The 14,933-nt window shown below is 42.2% G+C and overlaps 1 protein-coding gene across 1 annotated transcript in view; it reads left to right on the top strand.

Annotated features, from left to right (window-relative positions):
* The first annotated feature begins 1,503 nt into the window (after positions 1-1,503).
* The window catches only part of OXR1 (oxidation resistance 1), a 264,006-nt gene continuing 250,576 nt past the window's right edge, over positions 1,504-14,933 (top strand). Inside the window, exon 1 of the mRNA XM_027692508.1 lies at positions 1,504-1,520. The gene's annotated coding sequence lies outside the window, so the exon portion shown is untranslated. The remainder of the gene's footprint in view (positions 1,521-14,933) is intronic.

Genomic DNA, 14,933 nt, shown 5'->3' with positions numbered 1-14,933 from the left:
GTCAGTCTGCGAGGGAAATTGCTTCCTTGCTCTCTCCTTATTTGACATTAGTGACAGGTAACACTTCCTATCCTGATTATACTCACCTACATGTAACTGAGGGTTTTTTTCTGCAGTAGTTTTTGCTGAAGGCTGTTAGAGTTCAGATTAAGATAAGCTTCCCGTGCTCCTCTCTCATGTCTAATGAATTAAATGAAACTTTTTGAATATGGCAGTCTTGATTGTACATACTATTGTACCTGATGTCATTGGAATGGCAAGTTATCATGATGCAGATGTTGTCTGATACTCTTTCTGAGAACTTGTTTAGTATTCACACTGTAAACATTTTTTTTTTGGTGCAATAGCAATTTTCTGTATCCATAAAAGCAGAATTTAGCAAAACCTCTGAACTCCTGGTAGGGTAATACAATTTTAGGCTTTGTAGTATCTTCATAAATCTAAAGCAATGTGGTGCTGTCATGTTTATTCTTATCGGTCTTTTAGGAAGGCAAGGAATGACAGTTCACAGCTTAAAACATCAGAAACTCCCATTTAGAAATACTTAGGGGGCTTTTAATTTCGACAGCTCTTAGGTTTGAAACACAGTAGTGCCAGTGAGAGGTGATCATATCTTTTCTCTTGCCGCATAGCTCTTCCAGCTTAGAAAATCGTATTTAGGAGGGCTGTTCTTCACGCTCTTCGCCTCGGACCTGTGACATTCTCATCTGACTGCTCTGAGCTTCGCAGGAGAGCTCCTGTGTGTCCCCAAGACTCGTCCGCACAACCTAACTCCTCGGAGCTGGATGGAGACGTCTCCGGAGAAGCACCGCATAAAAACGCTGCTGGGCATCCTCTCCCTCACTCTCTAGATCTCATTCCTGAAGGTGCCGCTTCACGGGGGGGCCCCGAGGTAAATGGCCCGGCCCCGATGTACCCTGCCCGGCCCGGCTCCGGGGCGAGGGCCCCGGCCCTGGGGCGAGGAGCGGGCAGAGCCCGGGGCCGGCCCCGCCAGACGCCCCTCAAAGCCCCCCTGGCATCCTGTGCCCCCCTGCACACTCGGCGGGAGCAGCCGCAGCCGAGGGCCCCGCAGCGCTCCCGCCGCAGAGGCGCGGGCAGGACCCGGGCGCGGTGGCGCAGCATCCATCGCCCCGCTTCCAGAGCCTCTCCTGCGGCTCCGCGGGCAGGACCCGCGCGAAAACGCGGGCAAGGCCCCGCTTCCAGAGCCTCCGGTTCCGCAGGCAGGACCCGCGCGGCCGGAGGAGGCGCCGCTGGCCCGGGGCTGCGCGGAGAGAGGCGCCGCTGCCCCTTTAAGCTCCAGCTGTTCCTTTCTGCGGCGCCTATTTTTAGCCTGTCCTCTTGGTAGCATCCAGCTCTGCCCGCTCTCTCTCCGCGCTCCCCCCGTCCCCCCCCGGTGGTAGGTTCCGCACGGCGGGGGGACTGAGCATGTCCGAACGCGCTTGGCAGCGGCCGCCGCGCCGGGGCTGCGCTCGCTTGCGGGGCGGGAAGGGGGGCGCGGGCGCCGCCGCGGCCGCTCGCAAGTAAGTTTTTCCGCGGGCGGGAGGGCGAGGGGCAGCGGTGCCGTGGTGCCGCCTCCTCGCGGCAGGGGCGGCCCGGGGCAGGCGCTCGGGGGTCGGTGCCCCCCCGTCCCTGGGGGCTGGAGCCGGGCGGGACGCGCGGCGGGACCGGCGGCACCTGCCCGCCCGGGCGGCTCGGTGCGCGGCTCGGGGCCGCCGCAACTTGTGGGCTGCGCGCCCCGGGGTCAGTGGATGCGGCCTCCCGGCTCGGCTGGGCTCGGCTCGGCTCGGCCACGGCGGGTCCCCGCTGCGCGGGTCGGGGCGGGGGAGCACATCCCCTCGGGGCGTGTGAACCCGCGGCCGCGCCGCCGGCGGCGGCAGGGACGGTCCGAGCGCGGTGCGATGCGGGAGCGCGATGCGATGCGGGAGCGCGGTGCGGTCTGAGCGCTGTCCACGGCTCTGAGCGGCTCTGAGGGAGACGGGCGGCGGCGGAGAGGGCGCGATGCGAAAATACCGAGCGAGTATCGGCGCAGCCTGGGCACCTCAGAGTCCGCGAGGCTGCGATGTTCAGAGGAGTTTCTGATTTAACAGATGGTACCGCAGCAAAGAAACTGTTTGCGGAGGGGAACTGTAATGACACAGGTTTTTTGCTCCCTCGTGTGACAATTTTTTCTGGGTGTTATTTTAGTTTAGCGGGGCTATAGTGTTTTAACTTACTGTTAGTAGCAAACCCCAAGGTATGCCCCGAGGTTTTTGCCTCTGAAAATGGGATTTTGTTATTAATTTTAAAAAATGCTTGTTTTGTTGTTCCGTTCACATGTAAATCAGTTTAACACTACGTGTCACTAATGTTTGGGAATGTAAACTTCTTAACGTTGAAAGCAGCATGGCTTAGTTTCTTTTCCTGTGCTCTGAAGCTGCTTCCCTTTTCAGAAGATGCTTCTTGCTGTTTGCAAAGTTGTATTAAGATAGTCTTCTAATTAAAATCATAGTAGGGGAAGGGGAATTTGAGGAGCTTTCTGTGAAACGGATGTCACGAAACTTCTGCTGCTTTGCGTGTCACTGGTGAAAGAATAGGACTGAGGGTTAGTAAGGTCCTCTTGACGGACAATCTGTCTTAGTTTTCATTAGACTGTTGCGGTAGGCATTGTCAGTCTAACGATCTGACTTTTGACACTTTTACAGTCATGCTTATCTTTGCGCAGTGACTTAGATTTGGTGGAGTACTCACACCTGAATATTCACATAAGCTTAAACGTCTGCATTGTCAGAATTTAGATGCATTTTAAAATAGTTGCAGACTCAGAACTTGCCACTTCTACTGTCTATATTCTTCATACTGTTAATTAGCGTTATGCAGATAAGACGAGAAGACTGCTGTGTGATGGTTTCCGTACCTCTGCAAATCTTCAACTGTTCCCTACTCACAAATGAAGCCCCCGCCTCCCCCCAGCCCCCCCGCCAAAGCATCCTTGCCAAACAGTAACAACTGAATTAGGGTTTCTGAAAGCTAGTCCGTGTGATTTGGATCTGGTTCGTGCTGTCCTGTCAGTTCCATTTTTTATCAGTAATAATAGGGAAAAATTGAATTCTTGAGTAGATGCCTTTTGCTTGCTGCACAAGACCATAAGACAATGCAGCAGGAAAGAACAGCCTATGTTGACAGCATACTGAAAAATAAGGAGGGAGATTTTTGTGCATGGCAACCTGCCATTTTTCTTCTGTGATTAGATTTGAACTGAAATAATACCAGGTATTTCAAAAATAAAATTGCTTAAAATGCCAGAAGTCTTCAAAGCTGGAATGTTAAAAATGCCCTTCCTTATGTTATTGGAGTTTTGTTTAATTATTTGTGTTGCATTTTACTGTTAGGACGTTTTAATACTATTTTTTATGGTTCCAGAGCTCATACATAATAATACAATTATCATCAGCATCCTAGCATTCTTTGATAGTCAAAACATATGCTAATAGAGCATATAAGGATATCCTTAGAATTTATGCTGTGGTATAATTCCTGTAGAGCCTCAGTCGATTCTTTTTTCTTGGCCAAGTTTGAGCCCAGCTACTGGAGATGAGAAAATTATTTGAGTGACAGGGAGGTTACATATTAATTGTTTGAGAATGTCTAGTTAGCAGCTGCAGTGTTTGCATAGTTATGTTTCCCTTCAGGCAGAAAAAAAAAGTAGCTAATATTCTTTCTCAGTGCATATCTTTCCTTGAAAACTTTTTTCTCCACTATTTGCTTAATCTAAGGAAATATCTTGCATGCTTTGGTTTTGGGTTTTTTTTGTTTGTCTTTTTTTTAATAATTTCTTTAATAAAGTGTGTCATTTTGTATTGTAGGAAATCATATATACTTATGCCTCCTGGATTTGGAGAAATAACAGAACTATGGAAAGAGATGTAAAAATCTTTTTCTTTTAGTTGAATTTAATTTAAAAACAAAATCTAACCCTCCCCCCCCAAAATAAAACCTCAAAACCTCAAACACTCAAACCCTATTAATAGTGCCATAAGAAATTTTCATAGGGAAGTGACGATTCTTTAAGGCTGGTAGCTGGAAGGCAGTAATCTAGGATTGTCAGCACTAATGAGCTCTTAATTCACAAGATCTCTGAGCACTTGTATTGGTTGATGAGCTACTGTGACTTATTTCCTCTTTACCCTTTAGTGAGTTGCTGTTGTTTCTTACGTGACTATAGCAAAAACATTACATTAAGCATATTATTGAAACATATGGGAAATGGCAACCTTTGAGAAGCCAACAGTTACTACTGACAAGTGTGGTCAAGTGTCAGATTAGTACAAGATTGCTACATGGATGTGAGTAGGTTCACTCAGGAGATACTGATACTTCTGTTTAATAGAGCCATTTACTTAAATTTGGGATGGCTTCCTGGTTCACTGCAGCGGATATTTGTTAAAGTAGGATGTCTCTGGTGTGTGAACTGTTGCCATCAGGGGCAGAAGGAGCAGTTTGAGATAGGCAAAGAATTGCACATGTTCTGAAGCTCGTGGGGAAGAGCTTTAGGTGTTCAAAACAGACATTGCTCTTTTGATTTTATCCGTGGTGTTTTGTGCCAGGGACAGGTGCTTACATGGTGCACTGTAGCAGTGAGCTGCAAATTACCCTGCTATTCTAGCATCTGCTCCAAAAAGTTTTACTGAAGATTAGACACAGATACAAAGAATGCATCTCCTGGATATCTCATGATGTGTTATGGATGTGTAATACAGTTTAAGACAGGAAGTGATTTGATCTGCAGGCCTCTGTCACAGAAAGAGCTTTTCCTTGGCTGCAGTAGTACAAGTAGTGAGTTTCCTCTGTACATGAGGTTACTGCTTGTCTCTCTCGACTACACATTGAAGCAAGCGATGACCTGCTTTCTTATATTGCTCTGACAAAACAGAGATAGAGTATTTTTTTTTTGGTTATTCTACTACCTGTTAATAGGGTAAAATCAGAAAAGAAGAGAGAAGTAGGGTGAAAATCATAAACCTGTGTTAATCTTCCACAGTTATTGTACTGAGAACTAATTCAGGTTTGGCTCCTTATCTCTTAAATGGCATGAGTACCATTCAGCCCCACTTTGTTACTCCTACGAATACACTCAGTTATCTGTACTGTTTGATGATTGAGAAATCATGAAAGGAGAGGGATGTTAGATATGGGAGCAAAGGGAAGAGAGGACAGCTACCCACAGGCAGGATGTGTGTCATAATGGAGTTCTCAGCAGAGCCATGAACATGACTTACAAAAACGCCATCTGTCCCAAAACAAAGCATGGGACCTTCTCTGGGGCCAATGTAATGTCTTGTCCAGATAGCCCAGGGGTGGTAACATGAGGGGAAAAAATGGGATTGGGTGAGTTCCTCTGAATAGCTTGAGAACATGAAAGGTGCATCGGTCTCCTCTTTATTTTCTTTTTGCTGGACCTGTTGTTTTCAGGCTTGGAGCGGTAAGTCTAATCTGTGTTATATATTTCTGGTAAGCTTTTACGACCCTGTTGTTCCATATGATTTGGGTCCTGTTCTCTACACCCACCCACCCTGCCCCCAAGATTGGTACCTACTGAGTACTAGTTAATCAACATTGAAAGCCTGACTGTCTGATTTGAAAAGGAGAGTCAAACTTAAGACTTGTGAAGGAACAAGGAGATTTTCCCAGAACAGCCATGGGCATTGTAAAACTGGAGGGACCTGTGCAGTGACTTCCCATGTAATAGAAAATAAAGGACTCGAGTAAACTCTTGGTTGAATGAGACTTGCCACTTAGAAAAAAAGTTATTCTTCATTAAAAATTTGGAGTAAATCCCTCTTAACACTAGTGAATGCATCCAGATCCATTGTGAGCTCTCCAGTTATTCATTAGCCTTAGTGTTTGCTATTAATAACTAATTTTTAGGTTAGTGTTGTTTTTATTCAACTTCGTCTATCAGGTCTGGCTATCTGCCTGTTTAAAGACCTACATATTGTCCAATATTTTTATATAGGAAAGTCTGTATCAGTTGATGAAGACCTCTTGATAAGACTGAGCTCTTCAAATCTTTTGCTGTTTATGTATTTTCAGTCCTGTTTCATTTTTATGGCTGCTCAGTTAGACTCTTTTCTGTCCCTTTGGAGCTATACCTACTGTGTCCTGGATGCATATGCTTTTCCTGAATGTGCAGTAGCTTCACACACAAATAAAATGTTAAGGGCATAAAAAAGTTAGTGCTCTAGTAGGAAGAACAGAACATAAAGAAATCTCTAATGGTGGAGTAGGTACAAGTCTAATACTTTGTTGGTAAATCTATCAGTGATCAACAGTGAAAGATGAATGAAAGAAGAAATTTTGAACACTAAGCAGAACTTAAGACATTAGCAAAAGCAAGACCATTTTCTGTGGAAGATGGGAACTTGGTTAGTCTCTGAATGGGAGTCTTAGTCATGCAAGATCCACTGTTGTAGTTTACACATCCTTCAATAATCAATGACCAAAGACTAACACTTGGGGTCAGCCTGGGACATGCTCCTTGCGTCCCTGTGAAGACACAGCTGACATGTTTGCAATCATGGATGTGAGGTATTTCTTACTGAGCTTTTAAAAAAAAGCTGTAGCAATCCTGTATCAAACTTGGGATATCTCTGGAAGACAAAGTATTGCCTCTTGAAAGTGTGGGTAGCTTGTTTGTTCAGTTGATATTATTTGTACACACTTTTGTTCTGGAAGAACACCTTGCAGCCATTAGGACATAATTAGAAACCATCTTATCTGTCTTCAGTGTGTGGTCTCACCCATGAAAGCACAAAATTTGGAGAAAAAATTTGCCACGTGAACAAATAGCAGGACTGCTTAATTGATATGCTTTTTCCTTCTAGACACTTTATGTATACAATTCTCATTCATTTTGCTGTGAATTTGACTTGTGGAAACAGAAAAGAATTGTCTGTCTCCTCTGCTCCTTTGTATAAAATGCTTTTGGAACCCATAGATGTGAAACAAATTTCATGAATAAAATATAGTTCAATTTAAGTACTTCTGTAGATAATAAGTATCCAGAAACCTTTACATAAACCTTTATATATGACATGCATGTAAATATAAGACTTTGATACTGTAGTCAGAATTGTGTTTTTCCCCGGGGCATAACACAACCATGTCTTCTTCCATACCTTCTAAAATAACAGTAAATACATTATTAGATATTCTTTAATCTAACCATAGCTATACAAAACCTTAGTAATATATCATGTTTCGTAAATAATACAGAGCATATTAAAAATCTTAGTATTTATAGTCACCTCTTTGAAATTGGATTCACTTGTGAGTCTTCTTTCTACTTCCTTTGTGATTTCAAATTATTAATACTGTTATATTTCAGAAAGTTATATTTGTATAATGTTGATGTAAACTTAATCTATGCAGTCATCTGAGTCTTTGACAGTTGAATTCCAAGTGGTTGTATGTATTTTGTTGCACCAAAAAGCCAGGGCATCCATATTGTTGATAAAAGGACATTTCAAGATGATTGATCAACTATTATCACAGCTTCTGTAGCTTATGAAAAGAGAAGCTATAACAGCTTTTAAATCCCCTTAAGAGGAGGAAACATCTCTTATCCAGGAGTAAAAACAGCAGTTGCAACAAAAATGAATGCAATGGGAAACAAAATATACTTTTTTTCTTCTGGTTTTAATTCTCCATTGGGATGTTATTGTTAGTCTATGTGGGTTTTCAGTAATTTTATCTGGATTATTACTATATTGTTTCTTTTTTTTTTTCCTTTTTTTTGTTTTTCCTGGAGTCAGTGTAAACACTAACTGCAGTGAAATATTATGGCCTTAGGAGTAATACTAATTCACTGGTAGTCAATCTCACTTCTAGATGAAACCCCAAACCCCTTGTACTTTCTGCTTGAATAGTTTTCGAAAAATAACACTAATTTTTTATGTGGTCTTAAACTACTGATAGAAATCCCACTCATACCTTCTGTTGCCATTAGTATATCACGATGGCAAAAATAGTGTCTTTCTTTGCATACAGTTTCCATATGCCAGAAAGGGTGATAGTAGCAAGAATTAGCTGGTCCGTGTGGAATGCTTGACTGTGGAACTCTTTTCCATGTGCAAACTGTCAAACCTCCTTTTTTTCTTTCTTCTTTTTTTTTTTGTTTTCACTGACATCTACTTCACCTGAAAGCTTATATATCTGAGTTTGTGCTCCAGTGAGAAGTTTTATCTGAAGCAGTGAGAGACTTAGGCACCTCTAAAATGAGAACAGTGGAATAGCTATGTGTGAGAAATTGTAAAGCAAGTTTTGAAGTGGGACTAACTGAAGTGGCACTAACATTTACTACACTTCAACTTTTACAGATGTAAAATGAAGATATTACTAGCTGCACAACATAGCATGATATGAGAAGATAAGTTCATTAATGTTGGTGAAATAGTCTGATACTATAGTGATGATGGCATTGGAGAGGCTCATGAGGAAATTGATACTTCTGGCATCCTAGCAGAGCTTAAGTAGAGTACCCTAAGGCTGTGGACTGAACAACTCTGATCAGACTGGATCCGGATACCTTATCTACTTACCCAGTAAAATATGTCCTTCCTGCTCTCTGAGTGTTGAAACAGTCTTGGTGGAAAGAAATTAAATGCTCTGTGTAAAGCTGTTCATGCATCCTTTTTGAGAAGATTGTTTGAACATTTGGTGACCTGTGGTTCTTACGTGTGTTGAAAATAGCAGCTGCAGTATATGAGGTGTTGGTACCTGGTGAAGTTCTCATCAAACTGCAACCAGCCTTCTGAATTAGGGGAGAAAAGGTCCTTATACAGATAATGGGACCATGGGAGAAGAGATCTATGTAGCAGTATGCTACGTATAAAAGTCATTGCTAATGTATAAATAGTGAGAGTAGGTAAACACAGACAGGAGCAAGAGAGACAGAATTAAGATATAAGAGGTTTTGATTTTGGTGTGATACTTTTCCTTACACCACATAAAGGAAATAGGCATCAAAATTATATTATGTGTGTGCTGGAAGTCTAACACATATGTACATTGTATCTGAAAGCACTAGCAGAGTCTCCAAAATGAGTGTACTCAGGAATGGTGGCAGCAGATGTTTTTGCACAGGTGGAGAAGCAGCATGGCTGGATGGAGTTTGCAATGTTAGGAAGGAGAGTGTTGTGGTGATGAAATGTAAGCAGAGACTGTAGAATCATAGAATGGTTTGGGTTGGAAGGGACCTTAAAGATCATCTAGTTCCAACCCCTTTGCCATGGACAGGGACAGGTCCCATAAACCAGGTTGCACAATGTCCCATCCAACCTGGCCTTGAACGCTGCCAGGGATGGGGCATCCACAACATCTCTGGCCAGCCTATATCTGAGGATCTAGTCTGACACAGGAATGTGGCACAGTGAACCCCACTGCAGTTCTGTCTCACTGCAGTTCTGTCACCATCTCCTAATGCTGCTCTTACCAGTGTTGAAGTAAGTTTTGAGCGAGGCTTAAATCATACCTAGAGATAAGGCTTGACCTTACTGAAGCTTGAAAGGGAAGGTATTGCAAATATACAGTCATATTGAGAAATACACAGAAAAGATACCCTTACTTTCCTTCTGTTTTCTTCAGATTTCAGGGTCCTGTGAGTGACACATGTCATAAAACTGTAGCACAGGCAGAACACAAACTTGTTGCTGCTCTTCCTAATATACTCTCAGTCACTTCTAACCACTTCTATTTCTCAGATATACCCAAAAGCAGAGGGTTTTTTAAGATGTTGTGGCAATGGGCAGTAGAAATGAATTCCCCAAATGAATTGGCATGTCATCTTCTCTGACCTCTTTTGGGGAACATAAGAAACCAGTGGTTGGAACCCCTGGGGCTTTCTTCAGCTGAAATAAATGAAATATTGATGAAATCTGAAAGTTCGCATTGATAGGTAGGAAGTTGTTCCCTCTCCATGAAGCTTGCAAAGGATCACTGTCATATCTTCTAAATTCCTGTAACTGCTAATTGCATCCTGTTTTCTAATTCTCCTTTGCAATTATTTTAATTACAACTCACTATGGCAAAAGTACCTGCCTCTTTCGCTGTCTGAATGAATCCAAGAGAAGGAAGAATAAGAATAAAAATACTTTAAAAATTCTTTATTTATTCCACTTTCTTGTAATAGTCGTGTTGTAGATCAGTTTTCTGGTTTTAGTTTTCCAAATGCACACCTATTAAATCTTTAGATAATAGGAAGATTTGGCTTTAAATAACTTCATACAACAAGCACAATAACTTTTTTTCCAAAGATCTCTAAATATTTTCAAGGTGCATTAATTCATGTTTGCCAAAATGACCCAGATCTATACCCGTGTGAGGTCAAAAGCAGACACCAATGTAATTTAATACATCTAAATTAAGTCATTTCATGTTATGTCATGTCATGTCATGGCTAGGCTTCGCGAATGAAGATTTGGGAAGGGCACTACCCATGTTTGTTACAAGCGCGTTGGTGGCTAAAAAGGGCAATACGAGATAGACACGTCCGGTTGCAAAAGGCACAGCAGAAAGATTCCTTAGGAAATATATTCTGCAAGGCACGATTCTTTCTGCATTGTCTTTTCTCCTCAAGAGTGATCCTGCGTGCTTTCTCAGAAGCATCAGCACAGTTATAGATGGTCTGTCTCCAGACCTCCCAATTGGAGGCCAGAGTAGACCAGTTATGTTGATCAATATGACCAAGGCTGAGATGTTGTTTCAGGAGTCCTTGTATCTTCTCTTCAAAGCTCCTCTCTTGCGGCAGCCGGTGGCAAGTTCACCATAAAGCAGGATCTTAGGGAGGCGGTGATCTTTCATCCTTGAGACATGCCCTGCCCAGTGCAGCTGAGTTCTCAGTAACATGGCCTCAATACTTGTGACTGCTGCTTGTTCTAGAACAGATGTATTGGTCGCATAATCTGACCAGTGGATGTTTAGGATTGTACGGAGACAGCGTTGATGGAAGCGTTCTAGAAGTCGCAGGTGGTGGTGGTAGATGACCCATGATTCAGATCCATATAAGAGAGTAGACAGCACTATGGCTCTGTAAACACTGATCTTGGTACTTTTCTTCAAGTGTTTATTTTGCCAAACTCTTTTATAAAGCTTTCCGAAGGCACTATATGCCTTTGCTAACCTGTTGTCTATCTCTCCGTCAATCTTACTGTCTGAGGAGTTGAGGCTACCTAGGTTATTAAACTGCTGAACTGATTTGAGCTCTGATTCACCAATGGTGATATGGGGATGATGGAAAACTTCCTGAGGTGCCGGTTGATAGAGAACTTCAGTCTTCTTTAAGCTGACTTCCAGCCCAAAGAGCTCAGCAGCGTCTGCAAAGCAGGATGTTAAACGCTGCAGAGCTGCTTCTGTGTGGGCCACAGGGGCAGCGTCATCAGCATAAAGCAGCTCCTGGACGAGATGGTTTAAGGTCTTAGTGTGGGCCTTCAGTCGCCTTAGGTTGAATAGGCTTCCATCAGTACGATATCGAATGTAGATACCGTCCTGATCATCGAGATGTCCCATGGCCCTTTGGAGCATCATGCTGAAAAAGACTGAAAGGTGGAGATGAGCTTTGTTTAGGCCACCTTTTCTAGGCCCTTCTCTGAGTGGAGAAAGCAGTGTTGTCCTTGAAAAGACTGCTTGGTCGTTCAGGGTGCTGCCTCAAGAGACTGTCATCTCCAGTCAGTCTCAAATGACCAATATCCTGAACCGCCTGCATGCAGGGTTGGGTCTGCGGCTTCCAGTGCACCTTTCACCTGCTGTTTTGACCCTTGCCCGTCGCTACAGGGCTTTGTGAATGTGGGTCCCATTCCCCCAAGCCTGGGCAATGGATTTTTTAGGTGAGATGCAGTATACGCGGAACTGAACCCACCCTTTAATCCCAAGGTTCATCTGCCAGGGCCGAGCGAGCTTGGACGGTGGCAGCAAGGTCCTCAGGACGTAGGTTTGATTAGAGTGACCTTCTCTTAGATGGATGGCCTTACAGGGCTAAGCGAGCTCCATCTGCCCGGTTTGGGAATTAGAGTTGTCCTTCTCCTAGGATGGTTGCCAGAAGGCTAGTGAGCCCATCCTGCCCATGGACATATTATATCTGACCCTTCGGTTTTGACCTGTCTGGCATGGGAGACCCTGCCGATGGCACATTTCATGTTAACTGGGTGCTGAAACACTGACACAGACTGCCCAGAGAAGTTGTGGATGCCACACCACTGGAAGTGTTCAAGGCCAGACTGAATGGGGTTTTGTGCAACCTGGTCTAGTGGAAGGTGTCCCTGCCCTTGACAGGGGGTTGGAACTAGGTGATCTCTAGGGTCCCTTCAAACCCAAACCATTCTATGATGATTAGTAGAAAGATTTAAAGAATAATCTGAAAAAAGTGATGATAATGACTTTTTGATGGATAAATGAATATAAATTGTGCCACTCTACAGAAATACAGACTGAGATGGTGTGAAACAGCTTGCAGTTTTTTATATGCTTGTACCTGACATTTTATACCACAGTGCTTGCACAGTGGCACCATGCAAATTTCAGTGCGTCAAGCATTCAGTTTCCATGCCAGGATTAAATTACTCAAGTTTGTTTGGAGTTCTAGACTGTTGCAATTTTAAACCACTGGTGTTTTGTCATGTGTCTTTGTTTAGGAAGATTCCTATTCCATTTAATAAAAATTGAATTGTGATAAATTAATGATTATGACCAACCCAGAGCTGCAGGACATCTGAAGCCTGCAAATGTGTTATGCTTAAGATACATGTAACTGACTAACTTGCATGACAATCTTATTACATCTTCCACTCTGTTCTTGGTGTATTGTTAACCATACCTCCCTGCAGGTAAAACAAGATAAAATGATAGGTTTTCTTCCAAAGAAAATAAGCTAATCATCCACTTCTTGATCGTGGGTGAGAAATGCAACATTATTCCTGAAGGACTTCAAACTATAACCCTCTGTTTTCTCCAAACACACATCTATTGATTTGTGCAAGAGCAAGTTAGGAGGAACACAGGAAAATCTTCTTCATTTGCCTAGTAAATCATTACAGCTAAGACAAGATTACTGTCGTATTGTATTGATCATTCCTTAGCATTTGACATTTAGAAAGAGTTTCTGTTCTTTCTTTAAAACTGTAATCTTCTGTGTTGCTTGTTTTGATATTGTCTCACCTAGGCTCTTGATGTTGAAGAGAACATACTTGTATTGATCCATAAAATATACGTATCAAATTGTATGAAGAAAAAGTTTGACTGTGCAAATGAGCATTTGCATTTATACAATGTAATAATGAGTTAATGTATTTGTAAGAGTACATGACTTCTAATTATGAATCCCAACACAGGATCTGAGGTGGCCATTTGGCTCAAAAACTTCTCCCCAACCACCCTTAAATCATCTAGCCTGCCTCTGCATACTTTGGTTTTTTTGAATCTTTAGTCGTTATGGGTATAGTTTTAGTGATGCTAAAAGGCTACACTAATGGCCTTTTTTTTGAAAAAGGCCAATGCAAAAGAGTAGTTTGTGAGACCACTAGGAGAATGCTTTAAAAATTGTTATACTCTGTGCTGTCACATAAAGAATGACTTGAGTATGGTTAGTTAAGGGGAGCTACAAGAACAACATTTAATTTCAACTTTAAATTAAGATATTAACTAATAGAGCTTGGGACAGGAGATTACAGAAACTATGGCGTAGTCTCTTTCAGAGTATTGCTACATTGAAATTCATGCCTAAGCTTGTATTTTTTTTCCTCCTTGCATGTTATCTATGTTTGGAGATTCTAGTTCTGGCCTTTCCTACCAATAGATGCTAATGTTAGAAGTTTTTGCTGTGACTTTATTACCTAAACCCAATAAAACTGTACAGAACAGCGAGTAGCTCTTCTGTGTTTGCCAGCAAAACAAACAGATTACAGGAACAGAGCAAAAAACTTCCTTAATTCTCTTCCAATTGATTTAATTCCTGGTAATATCTTTTTTATGTTTGGAAAAGAATGACCTTGAAACATTGCAGTTCACAGTTCAAATCTTTCAGTTGATATTGGCATATAGACTGGGTGACCTGAATAAAAAATAATGAGTAGACTGTAGAATCTTTTGTTGTTGAATTGCTTATTATCTTTTTAAGAGTGTTCATATTTTCACATCCCTGTATTTGTTATATGAAGTACAAATTTAGTATTGTGGACTCAATAATGACATCTCCCTTTCCACGGTCATAGTTCTTACTTAATACTATCAGCATAGTAATTTTTATAGATGCTCTGCATAATGTATCAGCATGGGCCAGATTTTCGTCTGTGACTCAGAAGCTGTTGTAATTATATTGGTGCAGGCAGCTGCATCTCTTACTTATGAGGCTTTAGTAGTGGTAGTGAATTTTCTACATGAATGGAGAATTTGTAAGCCTGCACCAACATTAGATAAATAACCTCTGACAAGTGTTGAAATTTTATTTCAATTATGTGATAGTGTTTGGTTTCTGTCAGAGGGCTCTGTTGTTCTCAAGCATCCTCATTATGTGCCTGCATTTGCAGTGAGCAAAAGGTAATTTGTGCCCTTGTATATTCCATTGGGATAGTGGTGAAGTATTTTGGTAAGAATGTACTCTGTCAATCTTGCTCCTCTTACGCCCTGAATCACTTTGCAGATGCTACAGTTGAATATTACTGGAAAAAGTGCCTAATGCAGACAGTCTGAAACTATGTGAAAACTGCTTGCAATAGTCATGATGTGATACCTGAAACAGAACAGAGGAAACTATTTACAAAAATATAGAAAGCTTTAATTATTCATCAGATGCTGGTGAAAAACTATCATGTGTATCCTACCAGGCAGAAAAAGTTGTGACTTTCGCTGTAGTTCTACAAATCCCTATGAGTTCTTAAAACTCATAGGCATGGGCTTAATTATTGCAG

The sequence above is a fragment of the Neopelma chrysocephalum genome, unplaced genomic scaffold (assembly GCF_003984885.1).
Source record: "Neopelma chrysocephalum unplaced genomic scaffold, ASM398488v2 Primary Assembly neopelma1_86, whole genome shotgun sequence".
Lineage (NCBI taxonomy): Eukaryota > Metazoa > Chordata > Aves > Passeriformes > Pipridae > Neopelma > Neopelma chrysocephalum.
The sequence above is the reverse complement of the archived record's forward strand: the minus strand, read 5'-3'. Positions and strand labels throughout refer to the sequence as shown.